Source organism: Drosophila melanogaster, chromosome X (genome assembly GCF_000001215.4).
Source record: "Drosophila melanogaster chromosome X".
NCBI lineage: Eukaryota > Metazoa > Arthropoda > Insecta > Diptera > Drosophilidae > Drosophila > Drosophila melanogaster.
In genome coordinates, this window is record NC_004354.4 from 2,975,685 (window position 1) to 3,000,622 (window position 24,938).

At 40.8% G+C, this 24,938-nt stretch overlaps 1 protein-coding gene across 4 annotated transcripts in view; it reads left to right on the forward strand.

Moving 5' to 3' along the window:
• The window catches only part of kirre (kin of irre), a 394,149-nt gene that overhangs the window by 235,301 nt on the left and 133,910 nt on the right, over positions 1 to 24,938 (forward strand). For 3 of the 4 annotated variants that reach the window (NM_001258578.1, NM_001258579.3, NM_080320.4), the window contains 2 exons: positions 19,177 to 19,475; positions 19,527 to 19,804. The gene's annotated coding sequence lies outside the window, so the exon portion shown is untranslated. Of the gene's footprint in view, positions 1 to 13,366; positions 13,430 to 13,501; positions 13,598 to 19,176; positions 19,476 to 19,526; positions 19,805 to 24,938 lie in introns of those variants that run through there. The other variant, NM_001272267.1, reaches the window with a different exon arrangement.

The window sequence follows — 24,938 nt, forward strand, 5'->3', positions numbered from 1 at the left end:
TTCAAGACTTATTTCCATAGCATTGTATCAAATCAAATGCTCTGTTTATCGCTATTTTTAGTTGACAGTTTTGGCTGCTCATTAATATGGTTAAAAGGTGCGGAGGGAAGAACTCTCCATGGCAACTGCAGATGCAGACATTCAGTGCCGTCCCCATTTGGATTTTCCATCATTGTTGCCAGGCAGCTAAATATAAGCACTCAGACGTGTAAGTTAAAAGTCCCCTACCACCGATCCGAAGTCCACATCCCGTATTCCCGTATTTCCCGTAACGCCACCTCATCCCCATTTCCATCTCCCGTACAGCTGTACTTTGGCACGCTTTTCCGCTCCCGATACTCCGGGATTCTGGGATTCAAGGGCAGAAAGACACCGCCAATCTCCTGGAGCGTCGTCCTTCCCCCGGGATTGTTGCAGACTCCTCGAACTATTTTTGAACGTCCGGCCGTTCTTTTCATTTTTTTTCCTTTTTTTTGCACTGCGCCGTGTTCCCCTGGAAATTCCCGTGTTTTTGCCTTTTTTTCGAAACCGATACCCTGGAAAGCCGGGGACTTATCGGCTTACCCGACTGATTGGTTCCCTGAAAACGTTTGCTGAATTTTCCAAAATTTGAGATAACTTATTTTAAACTATTTATTATAATTTACACCAAGTTCTGAATTAAAAATGTTAGTCAGCCAGCTTCCGATGGCGACTAAAGTGATATGTTAAATTTCCCGAGGACTTCCAGCGATTGAGTTTCTTTGCATCTAATCCCCATTCATACTCCCCACAAGCCCCCCTTCAGTACAGAGTCCAATGCCAGCGTCTCTTTTTATGTGTGTTTACTGTGAAATTTATTTTTAATTTCAACGACGCGACCTGCACCCTCCTCTGCCTCATTTGATTTTCCCTTTTTTTTCGCCTGGCTGTAAAAAGATGCCATGGAAAGGGAAAACATTTAAACAGGATGCAGCATTTCCAGGCGTGCGGCAGGGGATGAGGGGAAATGGGGAAAATGTCCCACCCAAGTCATGCTGAAATTGCTTAAAAATTGCCAGACAGTGCAAATATGTTCCAGCCAAAAAAAAAAGGGGGATGGGGGTACTAACGGGGATGCTGACTCAAAGTCCCCCCGGGTACACCGCCCCTAAAGTTGACAGCAGCGGCAGCAACAAATAGTTTTCAGCCCTTATACAAAAAAAAGAAAAACAGCGGGGAGAAATAAAGTGAAATAAAAATATAACAAAATGCAAAGCGAAAGGGATCAAGACCTCCTCCTTCTTTTCTTTCTTTCCCCCCCCCCCCCGCCTGCCATCCCCCTGAAAAGCCCCCGCCCATGGCTGTCAGTCTGGGGCGCATTAAAATGCAGAATGAGGAGCATTTCATTTGCCGCCGTCGCCTGGCGAAATTCAAAATCAGCAAATTACGTGCCGGGCAGAATGTAACTAACACTTTGCCAGTGCAAGCGCCTTGCCCCCATGCCTTGCCCCACCATCCACCACCGCCCATTTCCCATTTTTCCCACAACCCCTTCGCGCGCCTAAGACGACATGTAATTATCGTTCTTCAAAGGGATAGTTCACAAAAAAATAAAAAAAAAAAAAGAGAAAGAAGTGTCGCTGAATGGTAGCCAAGAGTAAATAAGCCAAAGGTTAAGCGCCGTCACAGTGACTGGCAGTTGCAGTTTCAAGATTTGAATTCAAGATTATATTATTGAGTAGCTCAACGCTGTGAGGGCATGAGTAAATCATTCAGACTCCGAAGACATAATTTCTCATTACATAACTCACAGTTATCAAAAGCTGGCAAATATATTTTAAATTAATTTATTACGATTTGCAGTCACCGTTTTTCGTTTCAGTTGTAGGCCTGTAGCCTGTAACCCAAGTCGTATTTCTTACCGGCCAGACGAAATCCCATCCTGTGCATCAGTTAATTGGGAATTGGTTCTAATATGGTCGGGTGTGTAAGGCGACTGCTTCGATTCGTGGGGGTCATTGGCAACAGCTGCTGATGGAAATGGTCGAGTCAGCGCCCACATCGTTTGCCCCCTCCTCACGATGAAGTCTTAGAGTTTTCTTTGCGAAAAGAAAAGCGGTGGTGAATTTCGGTCCCGTCCATTGGCCTCACGTACGAGTGGGTTTTTATTTTGCCCAAGTTCATTTAAATTTTCCCCATCCGTCCATCAGTCAGTCCAAGCCACCTAAACCAACTCGTTGCCGATTACTTTCGCTGTCTAAATTATTTCTGCACATATAAAAATCCGGCCAACCAAATACCCTGTGAAAGTGTGTTCAGTTTTAACAAAATAATAAAGAAAAACAAAACTTGTAGATCATTAGTCATATAAATATATAAACTAAAATGCTAATTCTGGCTTTGGTCTGCAAATTTAATGCTGCCTCTGTGAAAAGGGTAGCAAAATGGTTTGTACGTGGGGGGTATACGGTTTTGGGTGTTGGGAGCGACAGGCGGCTCAAGGTGAATGGCGCAACGGTAATTAGTTAAAAAGCAGCTGCCTGCGAATGCGACTCGATGAGTCGTGAGTACACGGCGAGAAATACTTGATAAAAAAAAACAATGGAGTTCCTAGCAATATAAATTAAACTATTAGCCTTCAAAGTGTGAACTTTTATTTGAAGATATTTTAAGGATACTCGCTGATTAAACTTTATTGAATTTTAACTATAACATTGCATTGTTTTTTATTTTCTCAGTGTACGTGGAAGGCTCGACCGTCTTTGGAGGATACCGATTGGTGGGGGAATGAGCGGGGTGGGTGCACCGGTTTATAGCACGTTTGGGATCCAACTCTGGGAGGCGGGGGCGTGGCACGGACAGGGGCGTATTCTCGTGGTGGGAGAGGCAGTGGGGGGGGGGAGGGAGGGCGAGGGGTGCACTTGACCGGCTGCCGTTCGCTTGACAAAAGTGAAATGTAAGTAATTAAAATTGCCAACGTTTTAGCCTCGCTTCATTTGTAACTCGAAACTTGAAATGTATTTGCCACCCGTCCGTCTGTCCGCGTCCTCCGGGGATTCACTGTATGTGTCTGCGCCGTCGTAATTTCGATTTTCCATTCACTTTCGAAATTGATAAAAAGAAAAATTAACCAAAATACTGATACACCAATTCGTTCGTTTCGTTAATATTTAAGTTAAATATAAGTCACAATATAATTTGTTCAATCGTGAGTTTACAACTTGCCATCCTTCAGGCTTCCCCCTCCTTTTTTTTTATGTTTTCACATTGTTGAGCTTGTATTAATATTATTATTATGATATATATATTTTTGCTATTTATTTGTTTTGTTTTTTTTTTTTCTTTCGGTTTTGCCTTTCTGTTTTTCATTATTATTATTTTCGGCGGCAGAAGAGGCTGCAAAATCGCTGAAAAGGCACGTAGCCCATTGATGAAATGAAAAGCGGGGTATGAAGACGCCTCTGGTGGGCAGGGTCGTCGAAGGAAGGCGATTGTTGGGAGAGGGGGGGAGGGGGTTTGAGACAGGGTCGAGCCACTTCACCACGTCGCCGCCTGGCACTTGGCTTTCATTTCAGAATTTTATTTGGACTCTGTTCTCATCTTTTCCACTTCGATATTCCATTTTTGTATGAAAATTGCTGATAATCAATGGATCCCCTTCATTTCCCATCCTCGTTACCCAAAGTGCGAGCTGATCACTCGAAAGGGGGTCTTCTGATTGTGATAAGAGACGGAAAAATAAATGAGGAGTGGGCTTCCAGAATTGGGAATAGAATAGTGACAATCGGCGCTGGTGAGTGGCAAGATAATGCTGCAATTAAATTCGATGTGGACCATAGTACATCAATTTCATAGATTTTTAAATATAGTAGTAATTTAGTTTGATGTGCACATATGCATATTCTAGCCAAAAATATATAAGCAGTGAACTAGTGGCTAAAACAATAATTCGCTCTCGACGATCGATCAAATTAATAGATAACTTAATCAAGGCATTCATTACATAAATGCGCCAAGCAATTTTCAACATTTTCCCTCAGATTGCGTTTTAAAGTTGCATCTGCATCTTGTACCCTTTTGCTTCTGCTCTGGGGTATTTAAACGTATATGCATTTATATACATATGTACATACATACATACATACATATATGTAAGTAGAAGATATATGTGTTCAGCCATTGTGACACTCGCTGCGAAAAAATCATGTTAAATAAATGAAATTGTCATACTCGATGGGTTTGATGGGGCAGCTGAAAGCGAAAAATGAAGATGAAGACGAAGATGTAGACTCAGACACCCAGATGATGATGATGATGACGATGGGATGGGATGGGATGGGATGGGGACCTGGGATGGGGTCTTGGGATGGGGTCTTGAGATAGGATGACTTCGGCTGCAGATGGATTCGAGATGGCTTGCCAATGGAGTGGATGCTGCAGGCTGCAGCCTGACAATGACGTTGACGTTGTCGCCCTGATGACTTTCAATGAGTCAACTCCAGGTTCTCCACCTCCACCCCACGAAGATTCTGTGACCAGAGTCGCCCCTTTCGTTCTGAGAAAAGCCCCCAAAGTCCCCATTTTCGTCCCAATCACAAAGTCTTTTTTTTTTAGCTGTAATTATTACCCGACATTATCAGCTTCTCTCTTGCAGACCGATTGATAAAAATAAAGTAATCTCGCAGTCTTCGAAATTGTCACCAGCTAAAGTATTTTTGTAAGTTTGTAATACACAGCCATAGAGTACAATTACTTTTTGTTTTCATATCCCCAATTAATTGTATTTATATTACATAAGTTAAGAATTATTGTAAATTATAAAAAAATATGGATTCAACTTTTTTTAAACTATGTTTCACCATTAATCGAGAAAGTAGTTTACATTAAATTGTTTTTATACAAAAAAATGTCAGAGCATTGCAAAGTTCGGTCATTAAGCCAGCGGTTTTTCCTCGGGTTTTTCCCCATTTCACTGAATGGTTTCATGCACGAAATTTATTGTTATTATTAGGAGAGCAATCGCCCCGATTGATAGGGGAATTTTCGGGGGGACACTCTCGCTTATTTCCATCAAAAGCATAAGCATATATATGTACATTTAAGTTTTTTTTTTTATGGTCCGGGGCTGAGTAAAAATTTATGTGAAAATTCATAATTGGATTATGGCACTCGGAGCTCTTGGTTAGCGGTCGTCGCCTTTGAGGAGGTCCCCATTTCTCTGCCGGCAAGTGACAATGAACTTGAAAATGGAAAATGTGGAAAAGCGCTCGAGGGGCAGCATGACTGTGTCTTGTGGTTTTCGGATTTTCATCGCTCTTTCCCCCTTCATTTTTTTCACAGTGCTCAACTAGGTTTTTCTGCGATTAAAAAGGGGTTTATTGGCCATGTGACGACTGTATTTAAAGGTGTACGCGTTTAGATGACTTTGTTTGGCTTCATTTTTAAAAGTTTAACGCAACAGCTGATTTTTTGCTTCGAAATTCCTTCAGCAAATGGAACATGAGAAATTATTTTATTCAGCTGCACTTTTAGCACAACGTTGGCAATGTTTCAACCTGTTCGCTGACCTGTCAGAACCCCGTTTATAAATCGAAACCCATCATCGATTACACCCCACTCTTCGGGTTTACAGATGAAATATGCATGTATTTAAATGCGTTACAATCAATTTTTGATTTATTTGCGACGCCATTGACTGAATTTTAAATGACAGCGATTTATTTCAGATTTATACATAACAAAAAGGCGATGAGAAAAAAAATTTAACCATCTGCCTGGAGATTTTTTAGGGGAAAGGCTGGCTATGAAGCGCATTTTGTATTTGTACATTTTTTGATATAGATACGAGAGGAGTTTTTATAACAGGATAGCTCATATATATATATATATGGGCCTTATCTATGTCCATCAGGATATATGATGAAAAATCAGCCATCATTTTTCACTTGCTTTAAAAATTTTATTTTTTTTTAGATTTAATTCGTGACAACTTTGTTTTAGGCGGAGTCCATCTCTTCCAATTTCGTTCTTTGCCATTTTGTGATGTAATAATGCCATAAAGAAAATGTGGTTCGATCAAGTTTGTTAGGGTGGTAAAGCTGCCTTCGCTGTCGACTTAATTAGGTATCGCCAACGAAAAACACCTAAGCGCAGCTTTTACTTTTGGCCTGGGAAACTCCGTGTACTTTGCGCAAGTTTCAATGAAAACAACAAATTAACTGAGACGAAAAGCTAGCGGGGCGAAGGGGCTTCTCCCCTCGGAAAACACAAATTATCAAAGCAAAAGGCGCTTGAAATAAAAGACTTGAAGAGTAACTGGGGCCTGGTAATTATGCCGTCTTACTTCTGTGGTTTGTTTTTCTCACCTTTTTCGGATTCAATTTCACATAATGAAGTTTACACAGACTTAAACCGGTGACCGCCTATTAAGTTTATAGCTAAGCTCTATGCCAATGCATTTGCTTAAATTGCTTATATATTTACATATAAAGTTAAATACTTTTTCTTTTTTTGCTTAATAAACTTTAGAGTTTATATTTCTGAAACACATATATATTGATTTAAATCAAATTGGAAATGTTAACGGCCGAGACAACGACCCCCACAAATGGCCACTCCCCCTCCTTCCGCCCCCACACACAGAGATATCCTAAGTGCTTTGTCTAAATATACGATTGCCAGTCGAAGCCGCGCTTGTCTGCCGCATAAATCCCGGAAAATCTCAGACTATATAGGCTATTTCATTCGTCCGACTCACTCCCTAAACTAAAAATAACTGCAAATTGTCTAGAATTTACGGAGCACGGGAAATGGAGGAAAAAAAAAAGGGAAACCGAGAGAATTTCCAACTTGCCTGTTGAGTAATTCTACGAAAGATCGTCTCCGTCTGGGAATTGGTTTTCCCTGCTTGAAGAGCCCTAAAGACATCTAATGAGCATCATTAGGTTGTCTGTATCTCTGTATCTTGTATCTCAAGATTCGGGACGTGTGTGTGTGTGTGTGTATCTGTCGAACAGGATTTGTTTATAATGAAGTCTCAAAAGACAGAGACGTGACTAAAAAGGATGGCTAGAGTGCGAAAAAGAGATGGCACCAAGGATCATTTTGTCCAGATCAGCTGCAGTCTGCTTGAAATCGTGTGATTGTAATGTAAACTTGAAGATATTTGAATAATCAATAATGATCGATGGCTGAGTGATAAAATCTTTGGGTTTTTTGAGTGGGTGTGCGCATGTGCGCTTGCTCTGCATCCTCCCTTGCTATCTACGAGTACCTTTCCTGTCTTGTTTTGATCACCTTTGACCTCTGCCGCCCTGAATTCCTCTTTATATTTTCTTCTGCTCTGGGCATCGCATCTTCCGGCCTCGCTTGACATTTTTACGATCGCCCTTTTCTTGTTCTGGAATCTTTATTGTCTCTGGTTCTGTTTTTGGTCTCCGGCTCTCACACAATCCTTGATATTTTCATTAGTAATTAAATAAAATTTACAATAATTTTTGGTGCACCTACCGCCCTTTTTTTCATTCGACTTTTCCCTGGAATTTGGCTTTTCTCACACGCTTAACCCTCGTGTCTCCGGGGGGCTATTAAATGCCATCTAAATAGTTGCCTCTTTCACTGCTCGCTCATGGTTGTTGCAACACACACCTAGCGAAAGAGACAGCTGGTGGGCAGGGAGAACGAGAGCGGATGAGATAGCATTTGAAATCCCATTTCTCGTTCACCTACCGCAGCAGTTAAATATAATGACAATTGAAATCTGGGAAATATCAGAAGCCAAAGAGGAAGCCAAGATCTGCTTAGGCATAATTTTGATGAAATATTATTCGGAAATATATTGAACGAACGACCGGAGAGAAGTTTGAGTTGTGAACATCACATTACAGGAGACTTCAGGAATTCATTCAAATGAGAATGTGTACATTACATAAATAATAATAATGATAAAAAAAAATGATCGAATATCGAATGAAATTTGTTCTCAAAAGTCAATAGATTTCTCTTATTGTGTGTTATTTATTACCCAATGCCCTTTATTATAATTTCATTCCGAGCTCATCCATCAAAACCCATGTATGTATGTATCCGTATCTGTTGGCCGCATTTTTCTATTTCCCCCGATCTCTCCATTTCTCTGACTTTGTTCACAGTCAATTGGCAACCTTGTCCCGCTTGAGAATGGGTTCGTTTGCAAGCAGTAAAAGTTATAACATTTCTGCATAATTTGTAGGCCAGAGAACTTGGCCGTTGCTGTTGTTCTTGCAACGGCAACCTTGGCCAAGCCAAAAACCAAGTCAGTGGCGTGTGGGAAAAGTAACTGAAGTATCTGTTTATCTGACGGGAGTATCTGTTCTGGCGCTCTGGAATCTGTGGCCTGGCTAATTGCAGTTGCAGATTTTGCCCGTCGCCGGGGTGTCAATTAAATTCACTCGCAATCGGAAGGTGCAACATCGCTGCAGCAATACTGGAGTGGCAAATGTTTCTGCAGCAGAAGGAGCAGCGCAACAGCAACACATCTGCAGCACAGCTGCTCCTCAGAGTTCGTCAGAGGTCAGACTGCGAAAAAGATGTGAAAAAAAAGAAGGGGAGGCAGAAAAATATGAAGGAGCAGTGCGACAAGTGCAGCGATGGCATCCCGTCCATGCACTTTATACCATTTAGTTTTCCATTACAACATTTTCCTGGGCTCTCATTTTTCCAACATTTTCTGCTCCGCTTTTGCGATGGGAAAAAATGCAGACCAGCGACAATTTGTAATGCGATTAATGCGGCTAATTAAGTTTTGGCTTTCAAAGTAATAGTAACAGCTAGCACAGTGGGCCGAAAAGTATACAAACGAAGAGATCGCCATCGAAATATATCAATTAATATCTAATAATAACATTCAATATAATCAATATATTCCTCAAATTATCTTAAGTGTCTTAAACTGTTTGTTGCTTCGTTCATATTCTGCGAGAATATTTGCAATGAAATTCTATATATTGCGACTCCAATTAGAGTAGGCCTGTAACTCCCGAGAAGCCCCCTGTTTAAAATAGAATTCCCCCGAGAACGATTCGATGCTGCGGCTGATAAAATCACTCGATTTCTTACGATTCTCTGCAGATATATTCGAAACACTGGATCCCGAGACAGCTGCGGCTCACACAAATCAGGGAATGAAAATAAACGAGACCGAGAAACAGAAACAGAGTAAAAAACGAACAAAATATATATATACACAGGCAGGAGAGTGGAGAAAAATCGAGTGCAAACGCACGAACTGCATTCGTAGCTGGATTTTGCTGTGGCCCCCGCACCCTACAAGTTGATATGGCTGTTGGTTAGATGATGTTTCTGCTGTGGTGCAATGTGCTGCATTTCCGGTAGCTGCTCAGGATCGACAGGCCCTTCTTCTGCTCTCGGTGCGTGTCTTTTACTGGTGCGTGTGTCTCACTTCTGCCCGAATACCCCGGATACCCCGGATACCCGCTTCCCCGATTCCCTGACTCACCCAGCGTCTCGTCTCCGATTTTTAAACCTTCTAGCCCATTCAGTGCGATACAGAGAAGACGTGCCTGTTGGGCCCTGCAATTGATTTCTTTGAATTTTTTCGCTCGTTTGTTTTGCAGTTGGTCCTTACTTTTCTGGTGATATCTGTTTTCTACACGGCGAGAAAATCTACGATAATTTGTCGAACTTTATACTGTAACGCTTATATATGATCGTTTTAAGTTGATCAAATTATAACAAACTATAAATGCTATAAATGCTCCATTATTTAATTCAATTTTTTTTTTAAACTATTATTTCTTGTGATGTTTTTTTCGCGGTGTTTGTTGCTGTTCCCTTGTCGAGCATTGTGTGAAGTCATTTTGTACCTGTGCCCAGGTAAATGGGCAATGGCACCCCCGCCCCCCGTTGTGGTGATGGTCGGAAAATACTTGTAGCCTTATTTTCTGACCCTGGGACCTTGGCGACACGGCTTCCTGTGAGCCGGAATGCGTCTGTGATGATCCTGTGAAAACTGCACACACCCAATTGCAATTAACAAACAGAAGTGAGGCTGCCGTTTCGGGATTAGAAAAGCAGACGTGCGCAGCCCGGGGATATTTGGGATATTCGGGATCTGCGAGATCTGCGGGATCTGTTGGATCTGCGGGTCTTTAGCGTGTCATTGTCAGTTTCCCACACGAATGGACAGACTTCGGACGTCGGGAATCATAATTTGCCTTAATCTATAATTTGTGAACGGAGACGAAGAGGGCAGGATCCCGATGAGATTGGTTTGCGTGTACGACCTTCTGCCAGCAATTAATGTGTCCACTTCTCGAAGGAGTTTTTCCATTGCCGGCAAGCCCCTGGTTACCTGTTCATAATTCTCACCTCAACTCTTTGCGCCTCATTATGAAAACAAGTCGGGGAGCCAGCCAGGCCACAAATCAAAGAGATCCAAGCCGGCCCAGAAAAAAAAAACAAGAGCGGTGCCGAGGATCAGGGAAGGGAAACGAGGCACACATATTTATAATAATATAATAACCTTTGGTTTTTTTTTTTCTTACAACCAACCAGCTCATCCTCATTTGAAGAGTTCTCGTCGATGAGAGGAAATAATTATTTCGCCATCAATAATTTTCAATTTAAGCTGACACAGAAAAAAAAAACAGGCTAGCTTGAATTCTCATCTTTACTGCATCAACAATACACCAATATTAGTTTTGGACTTTTCACATTTCGCCAGTAATTAACCAACCATTTCGGTTCTGCAGTTTGTTTTTTGTGGATTATTGTATTTTGGATGGTTAAATACGGCAAGCGAATTCTATAAATTAATTTTGTGTCGAGTTTTTTGGCTTCGAAATTGATGCTATATGCATTTTACTGCTTTATTTCATCAAACACTTCGCTAGAATAATAATGCCCCAAAGTGCAATCATTTTGCCGAACATATAATATTCATAAACGTACAATTTTTTTTTTTTTTTTTTGGCATTCTAGTTTCAACTCCTCTTTGGTGCTTAATTTATTTTATTTCTGCTTAATCATTCGAAAACCTGAAAACGAAAACATATATCAGAACATTTTTATGCAAATGCCCCCCCAGTGTAATGTGACAATGAGGTCATCGAATGTTCTACAAAAACATCGACGGTTTGCGGATGGATTATGAATTACTGGTATGCGTTGCAAATTTCCAGGTTTATGGCAACATTTACCGCAAAATTTTGCGTAGCAATTGGTCAATAATTTTCACCATTAGAGAGAGCGCTTCTAATTTGCAACATTAGAGAAGCGACCAGGTTGCATACGCAGTTTTATTGGTGGACAAAACAATACTACTATTTTTGATCATATTTTGGAGCTACCAAAGGCGCATTAAAAATAAACCCATTCATTGGTTTTTATCTATAACTGCTTTTTTCCATTTACAAAAATACATCAAGAGCAGCATAATAATATACTTTATATGAATATGTTCTAGCTGCTTTAAAATCGAAACAAAATTCTCCCTTTCTTTTTTGGATGCATGCTAATTTCTGTCACGTGCCCGGGTAAAATTAGAACTCAGGCCAATAAACGAATGACTAACTGATTGACTGACGTACTGAATTTCCCCGAGGAAAGTGTTTTGTATAGTTGCCGGTTGCATAATTTCGTGCCCATCAAACGTTGCCCAAATAGGAAAAAGGACACTTTTCGCTTGAGTGACTCACGGACAAACGGCCTGTGCACGAGTATATTACATACATATATGTATGTACATATGTATATTATCGAAGGGGGTCGCGTGCCCAGGCGCAGGTGCACTGATTACCGCCTGAGTCACTTACCCTCGAAAGCAGATCCAGATCCCTTCCGAGGCATTTGTCAACGTCACAACTCTGCTCCTTGACTTCGGGGGTGGACTTTATGTCCTTTGTGTTTGCCTTGCCCTTGTTGCTATTGCTGTTGCTGTTGCTTTTGCTTTTGCTTTTGCCTTTTTCTGCATCATTCACTTCCGGTCCGTGGCTGCAACGTGACTCATTTGGCCCGCTGGGTGGAGGGGGGGGGGGGGGGGGGGGTCGTTTGTGAACCCTTTGCGATAGACGTACCCTGTGTCGCCAGAGGTATTCTAATTCCTTTTTAATATCCAGGCAACAAATGTGAAACAGGCTCGCCCAAAATACGCATAGAAACTAGAAGAAATTATGGGAATTGCGTAACTTTTGTTCCTATTCAATTTCTTCGTTTTCAATTTCTCTTTTTTTATTATTATTAGCCTAAAAAACAGGGCATTTCAAATGCTGTCCAGCAAACTGTCGAATGTCCAAATGCTAATTGGCCACGCCCACAGGCTTATGGCAACATCAGCAACATCAGCACCATCAACTCCATCAGCAGCTTCAGCACCACTGGCAGCACCGCCGGGAAAAGTCTGCAAGTCAGTCAAGGCTCTTGATAGTTCGAGCTGCATGTCACACGGGTTTGTTGCCCCAATCCAGGCTGCACTGTACTGCACGGATGAGCAGATCGAGAAACCACATGCTTGGCTACGAGTAACATACATACATAAATTGTTAAATAATCATAAATATCTCAAAATCACAAATCATCATTATTTCTTGCATTCAAGTTAAATAAGCACTTGAGCTAGCGCGCTAAATTATTACTGCTGAGATAATTCCCTTGCGTCACGATCCTGCAGCTTAGTGTCGCAGGATGTGGGATGCCTGCAGGATGCCAGGATGTGGCGGATGGCGAAATGCAAAGTACGCTTGATTTACAGTCATTAAAAGGGGTCTCCTCCGTCATCGCCATTGCCATCGTCATCGCCACCGTCATCTTGGCTTCCTTGGCAAATTGCGCTAGACAGGATCGTCGGGTTTTGTGGTAGGCACAGGCACAGGCACAGGCACAGGCACAGGCACTCTCACATTTGCCTGGCGGTGGCATTTTAATTGGCAGCCCAGGACGAGAAAAACATGGGCAGGAATTCGCCAAAGACGGAAGCGCATATTCACCTTCATACCGTTGCATGTCCTCGGGTGCATGTGTTTGTGTGTGTGTATATATGCCTAGGTGTGCATGTGCTCGCATACCCACCCACGAATCCATGATTTTTTTTCGTTCGTCCTTTCAGTCGTAGTATTTAGCTGCAGCGGGAATGAATGAAATGCCGAGTTCATTCATAAACTAAATCACAGTCGAGAGCGGCGAGTAAGGCGCGTTCTCTCAATGAAATGGATTAGTCAGCAGGTGGAAAAGCGGGAAAAGTGGGCTGGAAAATGACTGAAACGGACTAGCGGAACGGTGTAGATGGGGTTTTGGAACACTGCAAGCTGGGGAACAAAAGCCAAGACCAAAGCAGGAAGTCGTAGCCAGAACAAGGACAATGGGGAGCTCAACCAAGACCAAGACGTGGTCTCATTAGCGATGCCCCAGACTGACTGTTTTAGCTGAGTGGCGCCCACACCCGATTACGGGATTACGGAACGGCATACAAAGGGTATATATCAAGGACCTTTTCCCCGAAAGATTGCCCAATGTGAATTATTACGAGAATTGTGTTCCCATTCAGAGTCCATATTTCAGCACATGACTAATTAGAATCATCTAAGCATGCAACATGACTATTGAGCAATTGAACTGGCCAACGAAAAATAGCGATTTTAAGGTAATAAAATATGATAGGGTATATATACTCTATCTACTTGTATCGCCTATGGTTTTTTTTTTTTTTTTTTTTTTGAGCATCTCACATTTATATAAACTCTTTTTGTTCTGTCTGCTTCATCTGCGACGAGGAAAAAACGAGTTGCTTCTATTTGCCAGAGCGAAATGTTGGTACACTCTATTGACAGTTCACTGCACGACACTTGACTGTTTGAGTTGGCATTCAAAACAACTCACACAGATACGCACGCACACCCACAGGCGCAGAGTGCAAACACAGATACACACACACACACACACACCGACACATTGATGCGAACTGAGCCCAACAACTGCAGCAACACTTTTTAAACAAATACAAACAACAACTGACAGCCACCGCACTTTCTTCTTTGTCACAAAAAGGAAAAAATATATAAAACAGAAACAGAAACAGAAACAGGGGTTAAGGGGGTCCCCAAAGAGGGCTAACACGACGCTTTGAACAATGCAAGTTAATTAAAGTGCAATTAAACACAGGCAGACCCACCGACAGATGGACAAAGCCAAGATGCAGATGCAGTCAACGCGATGAGGTCACGGAAGGAAAAGGGAATTGTCGTTCAAAATGTGCGGAAAAGTGGAGGCCTGGTGAAGTCGGCTAGAAAAAGAATCCTTCATTGGCAAACCGGGTTCAAACAACTTAAACAAAGACATATTGAGTACTAACTCTTTATCTAATAATATGTTATCTATGTAGATATGAGGTGAAACTGAAGACAGAATCCCGCACAAACTTGACCGTCTGGAAACCTCAAAACCCGAGTTGAAATGTTCTGATTTAGTTCAGTTGCTGCCACTTGGTTGTAATTATTTATGGCACCTTCAAAAAACTCTCCTCCATTTGTTTGTTAACACTTTCGGAGAATCCACAGAAACTTTCAACAAAAAAGAGCTCAAATGCCTAAGGATGAAAACTGGCTAAATAAGGCGAATTTGGTTGTCTGACAGGTGCATGCGTCATCGCTGTTGTGTGCAAAGGCCAAAGTTGTAAATAATTTCGGGTTTGTCTCGGGGTTTCGCTCGCTCGCAAAAGTTGCCCAAAAACAACCTGAGCCTCCGAAATATCAAACGGTGGAAAATCGAAAAAGAAAACCGAAAATAAAAAAAAAAATGAAAATGAAAAACTGGGTAATTGGGAGTGGCAACACGCCCCCGTCGGCCAACTGCCATGGCAATTACACGCCTCTGACAGGAGAGGTGCACACAAATTAGCCAAAAAAGCCACCAAGACAACAGCCAAAACAAAGCCAACAGCGAGCGAATAAAATACGGGGAGAACGCAGACAATACGATGGCTGAAAGCCTCGAAACCGAAAACCCAAAATAAGACCCGAAAGTCGGCCAAAAAGATCCCCAAATGTGGAAAATTGAGGTTGGGCCCCTGGGCCGTGGCTTAAATTCTACGCAAATAAATTGAATCTATATTTTTAAGCCGCTAAAGAGGAGGGACATTATTTTCAAAATACAAACTGCATGCATATACAAAATTTAGGCAAATGCAATTAAAAACAGCCAGTGTTAATTCATTGCCGGCAAACATACAATAATTAAATTTTATAATTATTGTTTATAATAAAGTGTCAGTATTACTGGTAGATTTTAATTTGAAAAGTGCGTCAAGGATATTACATCATATCCTTTGTAGTATTCGGATGTCATTCAATTATAGTTAAGTTAGCCACTGTGCCTGCTGTTTTAGTTGCAGTTGGTTGCAGTTAGCCGCTGCGGTTGCTGGCTTTTGGTTTTTTTTTTTTTAGCCAAATAAACCAGTTTCAGCGGCAAACTTTCAATTTCGAAACGCCACCGAAAAAAAGGTTAAATGTGAGCGGGACTTTGGTGGGTTTTTCAGGGGGTTCGGCTTGGGGTTTGGGTTTGGGTTTTAGTTTCAGTTTCAGTTTCTGGGTAAAGTCTTCGGCGGGCCTGACATGCCGCTGATAAGAATGGTTTCTGGGTTGGGTTTCTTTTTTTCCGGGCTGTCTTCTGTCTTCCGATAAGATTTGCCTTTTCGGGTTGAGCATAACAAATGATGGTGGCGTGTTTTTTTTTTTATTTCGTTTTTATCTGCGGATATTTGCACAGGGTTCGATGGAAAGGAAACCCGAGAAATATAAGCCCCACTGCATCACATGATGTTGTCACAAGTTTAAAACAATAAATAATAACTGACTATTAACTACACCGAAATGTTGATAAATAAAAGACAATCAACTGTCTTTAAACACTCTGACTAATTCACAATGAACTAAAGTTTTTATTGAGCAATACACTTTAATTGAGGTCATGTTAACGATGATTTTTTCGCAATTTATCAAGTGTTTCGCCCGCTATTATTGTCAGCTTAATTCCGGCACTCGCACACATCATAAATTCTCACCGCTGCAATTATTCAAATCTCGTTTAAGCCGCGAAAAAAAAAAACAACGAAAAACCAAAAAAGCTGAAAAACTGAAAAACCAAAAATAAATCCCCAAACGACCTTGCGGCCAAGACAATGCAAAATGCAAGAAGCCCCGCTGGTCTATAAAAGTGAACAAATAAACCCAGATTCCCACACAAGTCGCCCTGATACTACTTAAATGGTCCAGTAAAATATATCTTAGCGTCATCTTAGCGAACCAAATGAAATATGTCTTTAATATCTCAGCTTAGAAACGACAAAAAAAAAAAATAAATAAGCGCGTGAAAAATGTGTCATCACCTCACAAAATCTGATCATTATGATGAAACCGAAACATTTGCATTCTGGATCTGATTCAGCATTTGAGCATTTGAGCGTTCGCCGAGTGATTTACGATCCATTTGCCAAATTCGAACACTGACTAATTCCAGATGCTCGAGTCTCTCTGGGCTCTTTGATCTCAACTCCCGGGCCCAAGGAAATATAACAAATTGCCCGTGTTGATTAATAAATTGTTTTAACATTTTTTTTTTTTTCATTTGCCGAACGGAGGGACCCTTCCCTTATCGCCAGAAATAGAAACCATAAATCTCACCTTTTTTTTGTCCCATTATTATTTGCATTCAAATTGGAAAATATCCGAGTTAAGCATTTGATGGGTCGTTGGAATTTTGGCAGCATATAATTAAGCGAGTTTTTAAGGTGAAAAATAGCGTTTTTTATAACTTTTTACTGCAGCTAATTAAAAGTATGTCAACTAATAAATAAGCTACAATGACAATCAAGGAAAAAACTTACAAACCTGAGCTTCCTTATCAATAAAATCGATGTTCGTTTTTATATATTATTATTTAAAACTATGTCATAAAAACAGGAGATGTAGCTATCAAATAAGTCATCCATCAATAAAATACAAATATTTCTTAGCATATATTTCTTAAAATTGGGTCAACTGGCGACTGAGGAAAACATGTTATTTAATCATCGTTACGAATTCCCATTTTTCTACGCCCACAATTCCCATTCGATAACAATTAGATAATTGATTTTTCTTAACACGTTCGTTGTCCGGGCCTCCACAAATTATTTATTACAATTTTCAATTTGCCTTTGACCAAAAACTTAAAGTCTTCGAGCCAAAATCAAATCAAAGTGAGGCTGCAATAAAAATCGGTTGGTTGGTTAACTGGCAAAGCTAAAGACCAAATTAAATGCGCAAAAGTATACAAATTCAAGATGAAGTTTGGCTTGATTCGACTTGAAAACAGCGACACAATAAAATGCGTTTATAGTTTTATGATTAATTATAATAGTATTAGGCACTGTCAACAATAAGGTGCCGATAAGAAGTGACATTGCAGTCACTCGAAATAAATATGAAAATTGTTATTTTTTATTATAACCAGAGCATAGATAATTCCTAATTAACTACAAAGTCAAGTGGGTACATGTTATTCCTGTTCTTTAAACATCGCAACATATTAAGAATATGCAGTAAAACTGAAAGTGTTTGCAATATAAACTCCTTGGAAGTTCTTTCAAATTAAGTTGATGTCAAAAGTTAAAGCCCCCTGACTGTCTGGCCATAAACTTTAAACTTGTTTTCAAAGTAAACCAAACTCAATTGCAATTTCTGGCAGTGTGAGCCGACACGAAAACTTGTTTTGATGTCGCCCGTTTTTGCTGTTATTGTTATTAGCATTTTTCTCTGTCATTTGATGTTTTCTGTGGCCGTAGCCGAAATATAAAACAACACACAAATGAAAATAAAAACAAAATGCAAAGTTATGGCCCACAGTTGCGGGGCAGGTTTATATCGTATATGTGTTGTCTGTTTTTATTTTTTTTTTTTTTTTTGTTTTTTGCTTTTTGTCTGAAGACGAAACGCCCACGCGACCAACATTTTTTCGCCCGAACACAAGACTCGCGTTGCGTATACGTCGCGTGGTCTCGCGCTTTTGAAAACCCGTTGCCGAGCGAGGTAAATAAATAAAAAAAAAATATATGTCTGTATCACGGAGGCAGGGAGAAATAAAATCAAAGTGTTACACGACAATCCGTGCAGGTGTCATTGAGACTTGCGAATGATTTGGCGCCAGTTGATGGCGCCAACATATAGACAGATTCCAAGTGTCCCCCAGTCTCCGAAAACCAAAACCAAATCCAAATCCAAATCCAAAGCCAAAGCCAAAAACCAAAACTTCCCAAATACATTTCAATTTGTGCGGCTATGGCGATAAGTCCAAGTTTATCCTGTGGCAAACTGTCGCAAACTTTCGCACAAATCTTGTGGCAAGGCAAACAGTCAAGTGACTTCAGTCTTTGCAGCCAGTTTGCCATATCTGTTTGGCACAACAGCAGCAGCAAAAAAAAAAAAGGAGAAGAAAACCAGAAGCCTGTAAGGCACTCACTGAAAATATTCTCATTGCCGAAGCTGCAGAACAAATACACACACATTGTAAGTCAGCAAAATGTAGCATTTCGACACGGTAAAATAGCAATACGAGTTGACTTTCTTGTAATCGTAGGGCTCGCAATTCATGCATACAAAATGTTTTACAATACAAAACGAATTTGATATATGTAGTACATATGTGTGTAGCACCACCTTTGGCTTTCAAATTTGGCATGGAGTTTTTGTTTTTCAAACCATTTCGATGTCTTAAACTCTGCTAACTTGCGTTCTTTTCCATCTGTACAATCTCGTTGAAAATACTCTTCTCTATGCCCATTAGGTTCATAACAGCTATAAGAAACCGCAGCAGCTCTTAATTCTACGCTTCTGGGAATGGGAATTTAACCGCCAATTTAGAAGAATTCATTTAGTTCAGTTTCAAGCATCCACTTCCGTTTTCAGATCGACTCTGATACCAACAAGTCCCAGCTGAGCTTATCATATTTTACCATTATTATACACAACGTCTTTTGCGACTTTTTCTTCTTTTTTTTTTTTTGTTTTTGTGAGGAACTTTGGGTGACCAGCGAAAAAGCTAACGGGCAACGCAGAAGCGCAAATTAAAATTTTTAAATAAATAGCAACCAGCTGGCAAATATAATTCTCTTTCCCACTTCTTTTTTTATTTTTTTTTTTGCTGTTCTTGTATTGTGTGTGTTTTTTATTTTATTTATTTATATTTTAGTTGCCGCCAGATGCAGAAGCTGAGAATACCAAGAAATCCAAGAAATCCGAGAAATCCAACAGATCTGAGAGCTGCGTCCGTCGGTCAGCAAACTTTGGGCTCTGCCTTTTGGCTCTTCTAATTAAGATGAATTAAGCAAAATCATTTCGATTAGAAAAACGGAGGAGCCGCAGCAAGCAAAAAGCGCACAGCGATGGTGAAACAGCGAAAGAAACTAACTGTTCTTTGGGGCGTTTGATGATGAGCCGATGGATGGGATGACGATGGCCGCAAAAAAAAAGGGCAGGGAAAAGAAACAAGTAAATAAAATAGAAAAAAAAAAATAACAAAAAATAAAATAACGTTGACAGATGCTGAGAGATGCTAAATGACGATGAGGGCCCGTGTAATTGCTGTTAACTCTGGGGCATAATAACTTTATTAGGAAGTTCGTCTTGAACTTGCAGCAGCCGCCGCAATTGGGGGCAAATTTAAGTGCCCCCACCCCCCCTCACCCTCTCCGCACACGCTCACAAAAAAAAAAAAAGGAAAACGGAAATCTAGCCCATGGTAACTCGAATTTGATTGAAGATTCCGTTGTGAAATTTGGTGTGAACTCCATTTGCGTGGTCATGTGGCATCGTAGCTGGTAAGATACATGTAATATATTTTGAAAATACTTTTAGTCCCAAAACTATATACTAAATTATACATGTATATGATAATAGATTTAATTTTGTACTCGTATTCGTTTCCAGCAACTTGACTCACTTTTTTGGCCACGTTTGAATGCCCAGTTGCCTGGCACACGAAAACTTTCCGGCTTGTCGAAGCTTATTGTTGTGCTGTGTATTTTTGTGTATTTTAATTAATTAAGATTTATAAGCGTCGACCGAGCGCAATTCAGCGGAAATTTAAATGCAGACACCGACCGCTTGTTGTTGGCCATCTTCGGCCTCTTTGAGTTTTCTTCTTGTGCGAAAAATGCCCAAGACTCACCAGTTTTCGCCACGACTGGCCCATGTATTTAATTTAATTGAATTTGCGCCGCCATCAACGAGACGACGGAACTTAACGAGCGAAACGTGGCTAAAACACTGCCCAACGGGCGACCCCGTCTACGGTTACGGACTTACACAGTTACGGGGTTACGAGGTTCCGGGCAAAAAAGTGTGGGGAAATGTGCGGGGGTAATATGATAAAATGATTACACATCCGCCTTGAGTTTGCACCGAGACATTGCTCATACGACACGTTGTTGCCGCCGCGCCCCGAGGGCAGGAAATCGTGTTTAGTCTTCAGCAGCAAGAACAGACCCCTCCCCCCCTACGTTTAGCCCCTTCTTTGTCCGCCCGACTTTCCACCGGAATATACAGTAATATATGTACTATATATAGAAGCCATTGCGAGATGTTGTGTCCAATGCAATTATGAAAATTTACGATTTTTTTGTTTCAACAGACAAAGTGCGTTGTTTTCCCCTCTCTCTCGCCTGCTTTATTTCGGTGAAAATAATTTACGATCTGCAAAAGTTTTCTCTCGACTTAATGCAGAAAAACATCACTGAATTAAGCTGGGAACGAATCGCAAGGCGAGTTTTAGATTCGCATTTCGCAAGGTTAGACATTAAATGGGTGAAAATTTAAGATTTTTTTTGTGTGTGTGCCGAAAGTTGACTTGAATTATTGTAAATATGTATAAAGTTAAGTAGATAGTAAAAACCTGCTGAAATAACAAATGTAGTTGCAGGCACCATCAACAAATTGTCGAGAAACCAAAGATAGCCCCCGATTTGGCCATCATTCAGGATATTTTCATGCGGCGCTTGCATGCCACAGACAATTTTCTCCTTCTTCTTCATCGCTTTGCAGTTAATAATTAATTATATAATTGCAGGCGGACCAAATGAAAACGGAAAGGGAAAAAACAAAGACGAGCGCACCGAACGTTAAATTCTCACGCTTGTCTCTCACTTGGGTTACTTTGAAATATTTATTATAATTATGGGCCAGGCGGTTTGGGTTGGGTCTATTCATAGGATCTGCGAAAATAATCGATATGCATGCGTGTGCCCGTCTGTAGTAGTATTTTTGTGAATCCCCCGTCTTCGGCTGACGAATTGTGTGGTCCCCGAAAGTTGACACTTGGGCAGGTGTAAAAACCAAAAAAAAAAAAAAAAAAAGCTTAAATAAAGGGCTTTGCATTGACAAAAAATGAGGGTAGAAAGAATAATGTACAAATTGAGAAACCTTTGAAAATGCGTATTCGTCGTTTGCTCACAATTCTCAAATATTGTACTTTTCCAATCACATTAGCTATTCGATTTCTTGCTGTGCACAATTCTGTATATCATTCGTCACTAAATCCTTTTATCACACATGAAAACAGGTGGTTGGCAACCGAATAAAGTGGGCTGAGCATTTCGTTGGGGATTTTGGAGGCGTTGACAGTAACGAAAATGCTGGGCATCATTTCGACTTCAATTATGCGCAATCATTTTTCAAGTTGGCACGCGACAGAAATTAATAATTGAGCGGTGCGACAGGGACAGACGGCGTGGGCGCGAATGAGATGGCAACAGTGCCATTTGCTAAATTGAAAGCAGCAGCTGATGGGGCTTTATAGACGGGGATCGGGATCTCTGGGTGGAATGTATGGGTTGCAGATGGGTGATGATGATGATGCTGATGCTGATGCCCAGTCAGACACAAAGTGGCAAATCAATTTCGTTTCACTTTGATTGTATGCAAATCTTCGCTGGGGGAGTCAGTCGAATGCGAGTGCGAAAGAGAGGGAAAGAGATGCGTTCTGCATGTTGCATGCAAATTAAGTGCAACACTTGTTGCCCCAGCACTCAGCCACCACTCAGTTTTCAGTGTTTACACGGCGAAAAACAAATTAATTCTCTCGGTTCTTCTTTCAATATTTTACATAGCACATATTTAAGCCCATTTTGTGCTGTTTTCAGACTTTTGCAGAGGCAAACAGTAACAATTTTTATATCTAATTCAAACTAAACCATTAAATGAAGAACGTTTTGCCTTCTGTTATTTTTGACCAATTGACAATCAATTTGGTAATTATTTGCGCAGTGTGCAGCATCATCATCATCAGCACTTTCCCATTGTGGGACAGGAAATGCAACCGAAGATTTGGCTGCAGCTCCTGCTTTTTGCTTTTTGCTTTTTGCTTTCTGCTCTTTGATGGCCCCTCAATTTGAGCAACAGGATGCGGTGCGATTACGCAGCCGAGCAGGTGAAAACTTTGGAAAACTGCAAAGTTCGGCCGGAAAATGATTTTCTGATCCGATTTTCAGTGAGTTAGCTGCGGCCAGATTTGTAGCCCTATTTAGCGGGGCAATAGGTTTCACTTAAAGTCAGCTCACTAAATTTAGTTTCCTCTATTGGAAACAGCATAGAAATAAAACTTTCCAACAATTTCCCATTATATCGTATCGTATATGTACTTTTCAATTGCCACAAGATGTGTCCCTATTGCTCATCTCAATTTTCAGCCAGCTGAACCCCGAAAGCCAATTACATTTTAGCCATAAATATCGATTGAATGTCTGTATATGGGTATATATACCATAAACTATAGTAAATTATTTATGCCACAAAACGAGGGGAAAAGAAATGAAAAGAAATTGAATCAATTAAATCAGAATATTTGCAGCGCAAAAGCGAAATGATCAATGGGTCGAAACCTTGTGTTGTGTCATTAATTGAGCAGGTGGAAAGGGGCGTGGCACTGGGGGCGGGCCCAAGTGCAGAGGCTCAGTCGAGTGGGGGTGTTCATTCAAACAACGGGTGGCATTTGCAAAAAGCCACATGAAAACCGCATGAAATCACATAAATTAAAATAACTCTATTAACCTGAACAAATTTATTATTTTGACCAACAGCTCTTTCCATTTTTTCTTTTGGGGTTGTGGGTGGAAAGTGGTGGGGGGGGAGAGGGGATTGCAGAATGGCCTGAAGTGGTGTGTAGTTTGGGGTCACTTGTATTCGGATTTGCTGTGACAATGAAACGCGTGACTTGGACAAAGAGAAACCAAAGGGGGCCATAATGGAAAATTTTGGGGGGGCGAGACACAGGGCCCACCGCCCACCAACATTTTCAGTTGCCGCTTTTGTTATAGTTCGCCTCGTTTCATATCCCTGATTTCCTTTTTTTTTTTTGCTTTGTACTTTACGGAGCACCAAAATTTATTATCCTTACCGCCTGCTGTGGCACCTACCACCTAACCCCTACCGCCGACAATCATCCTCCCGTCCAGAGGCAACCTCTGCCCCCATGAACCGTGCCCGCCACCACTTCCCACACCCCCACTCCACTCCCCCTTTAATTGTGCGCCATTTAAGCACCTGCTGTGCAGCCCCCCATTTTGGGAGGCTCCCCCCTCCCCCCCAACCACCCAACACCAGCACCCAACCGATTTTCCAGCAGAGAAAACCTCACATGTCCATACATCATTGGGCCGCAAAATGTTTATGACCCTTATGGCATGGCATGGCATGCCATGGTTATAACTCCCTTACGCCCATGCAATCCCCCCTCGAAAAAGCGCCCCCAACGAGCATTTAATAGTTTTGGCGCGGCATTTTCTCGTAATGCTTTATTTATTTTTAATCATAGAACAAATACGAATCGCCCCTGGCTCACTCCACAAATAAATATGGGTACATATACAGGTGGCAAAAATATGGCCCATCATTTGTTCAACGATATGTGCAAACAATTGGCGCATTAAAGCCAAAAGCGGAAAATAAATTCCCATTTAATTGAATGGAACAAACAACTGGCAATGGTTAATAAATAGAATAATGACTGGGGGATCTTGAACTATATAAGCTTCCAAAATAAATAAACTTTAATTGAGTTGGGGCGAAAAAGACGACTTCAGAGTACCATTTTCTCGGGGAAATGGTAAACAATTAAAATGTGAAACTAGGAATCATGAGAAAAATGTATGCCACACTATTTGGTATGGCTTTTTAAGTGGTTTGTTTGTTTGCCAACGATAAATTAACTTTATTATTTAGTTGCCTTAAAATAAAATACTTGTTAGCGACGCATTGACGTACATACATAGAAAATGGATAGCTAAAGTGAATTGCTTCCATTTCGTAAAGCGAATCTCTCATCCTGTCTCGCTGTTCAAATAGTTGTACAACTTCATGAATTAAGCTGCTTTTAAACTTTATTACAATAATTTATTGGCTTGCGTTCGACTCAATTGGGATCAAATTGATGTTCAAGTCTGAACGGATTTCGTTTCGTGAGGTATTAGACCAACTTTTCGGGGCCTCCGGGGACTCAGCCGTCACTTCTTGATTCATCGTCGCATTTGAGGAGTCGATTGAGGAGTCTCGTTTTGCTTTCTACTTTCCGGTTAAAAGAGCCCAGTTGTGGCTTAAAGCCGCAGGCACATTGTCGATTTGAAGGCCATGTAATAATTATTACTGTTGTCATTCTTGTTCTTCGGTTTGTAGCATTTAAATGGCCATTTGATAGGAGTGACCACTGTATCTTGGCGCTCGGAGTGAAGCCAATTAATCAATCATTTTTAATAATTTCATTTTTTTTTCTTCTTCTTGAGAGAAGTTAGTTTACTAAGAAAGCCTGTAGCACGAATATGTCAAATCTGGACCCTTTAATGGCTGTGTAAATGGAAGTTGGGTAACCGGCAAATCAGCAGTTTTTTTTTTTTTTTTTTTTTTTTTTTGTTGAATAGATGTTTTTAGTGAAAGATATTCAATCTCTTGGAGTTATATGCATAG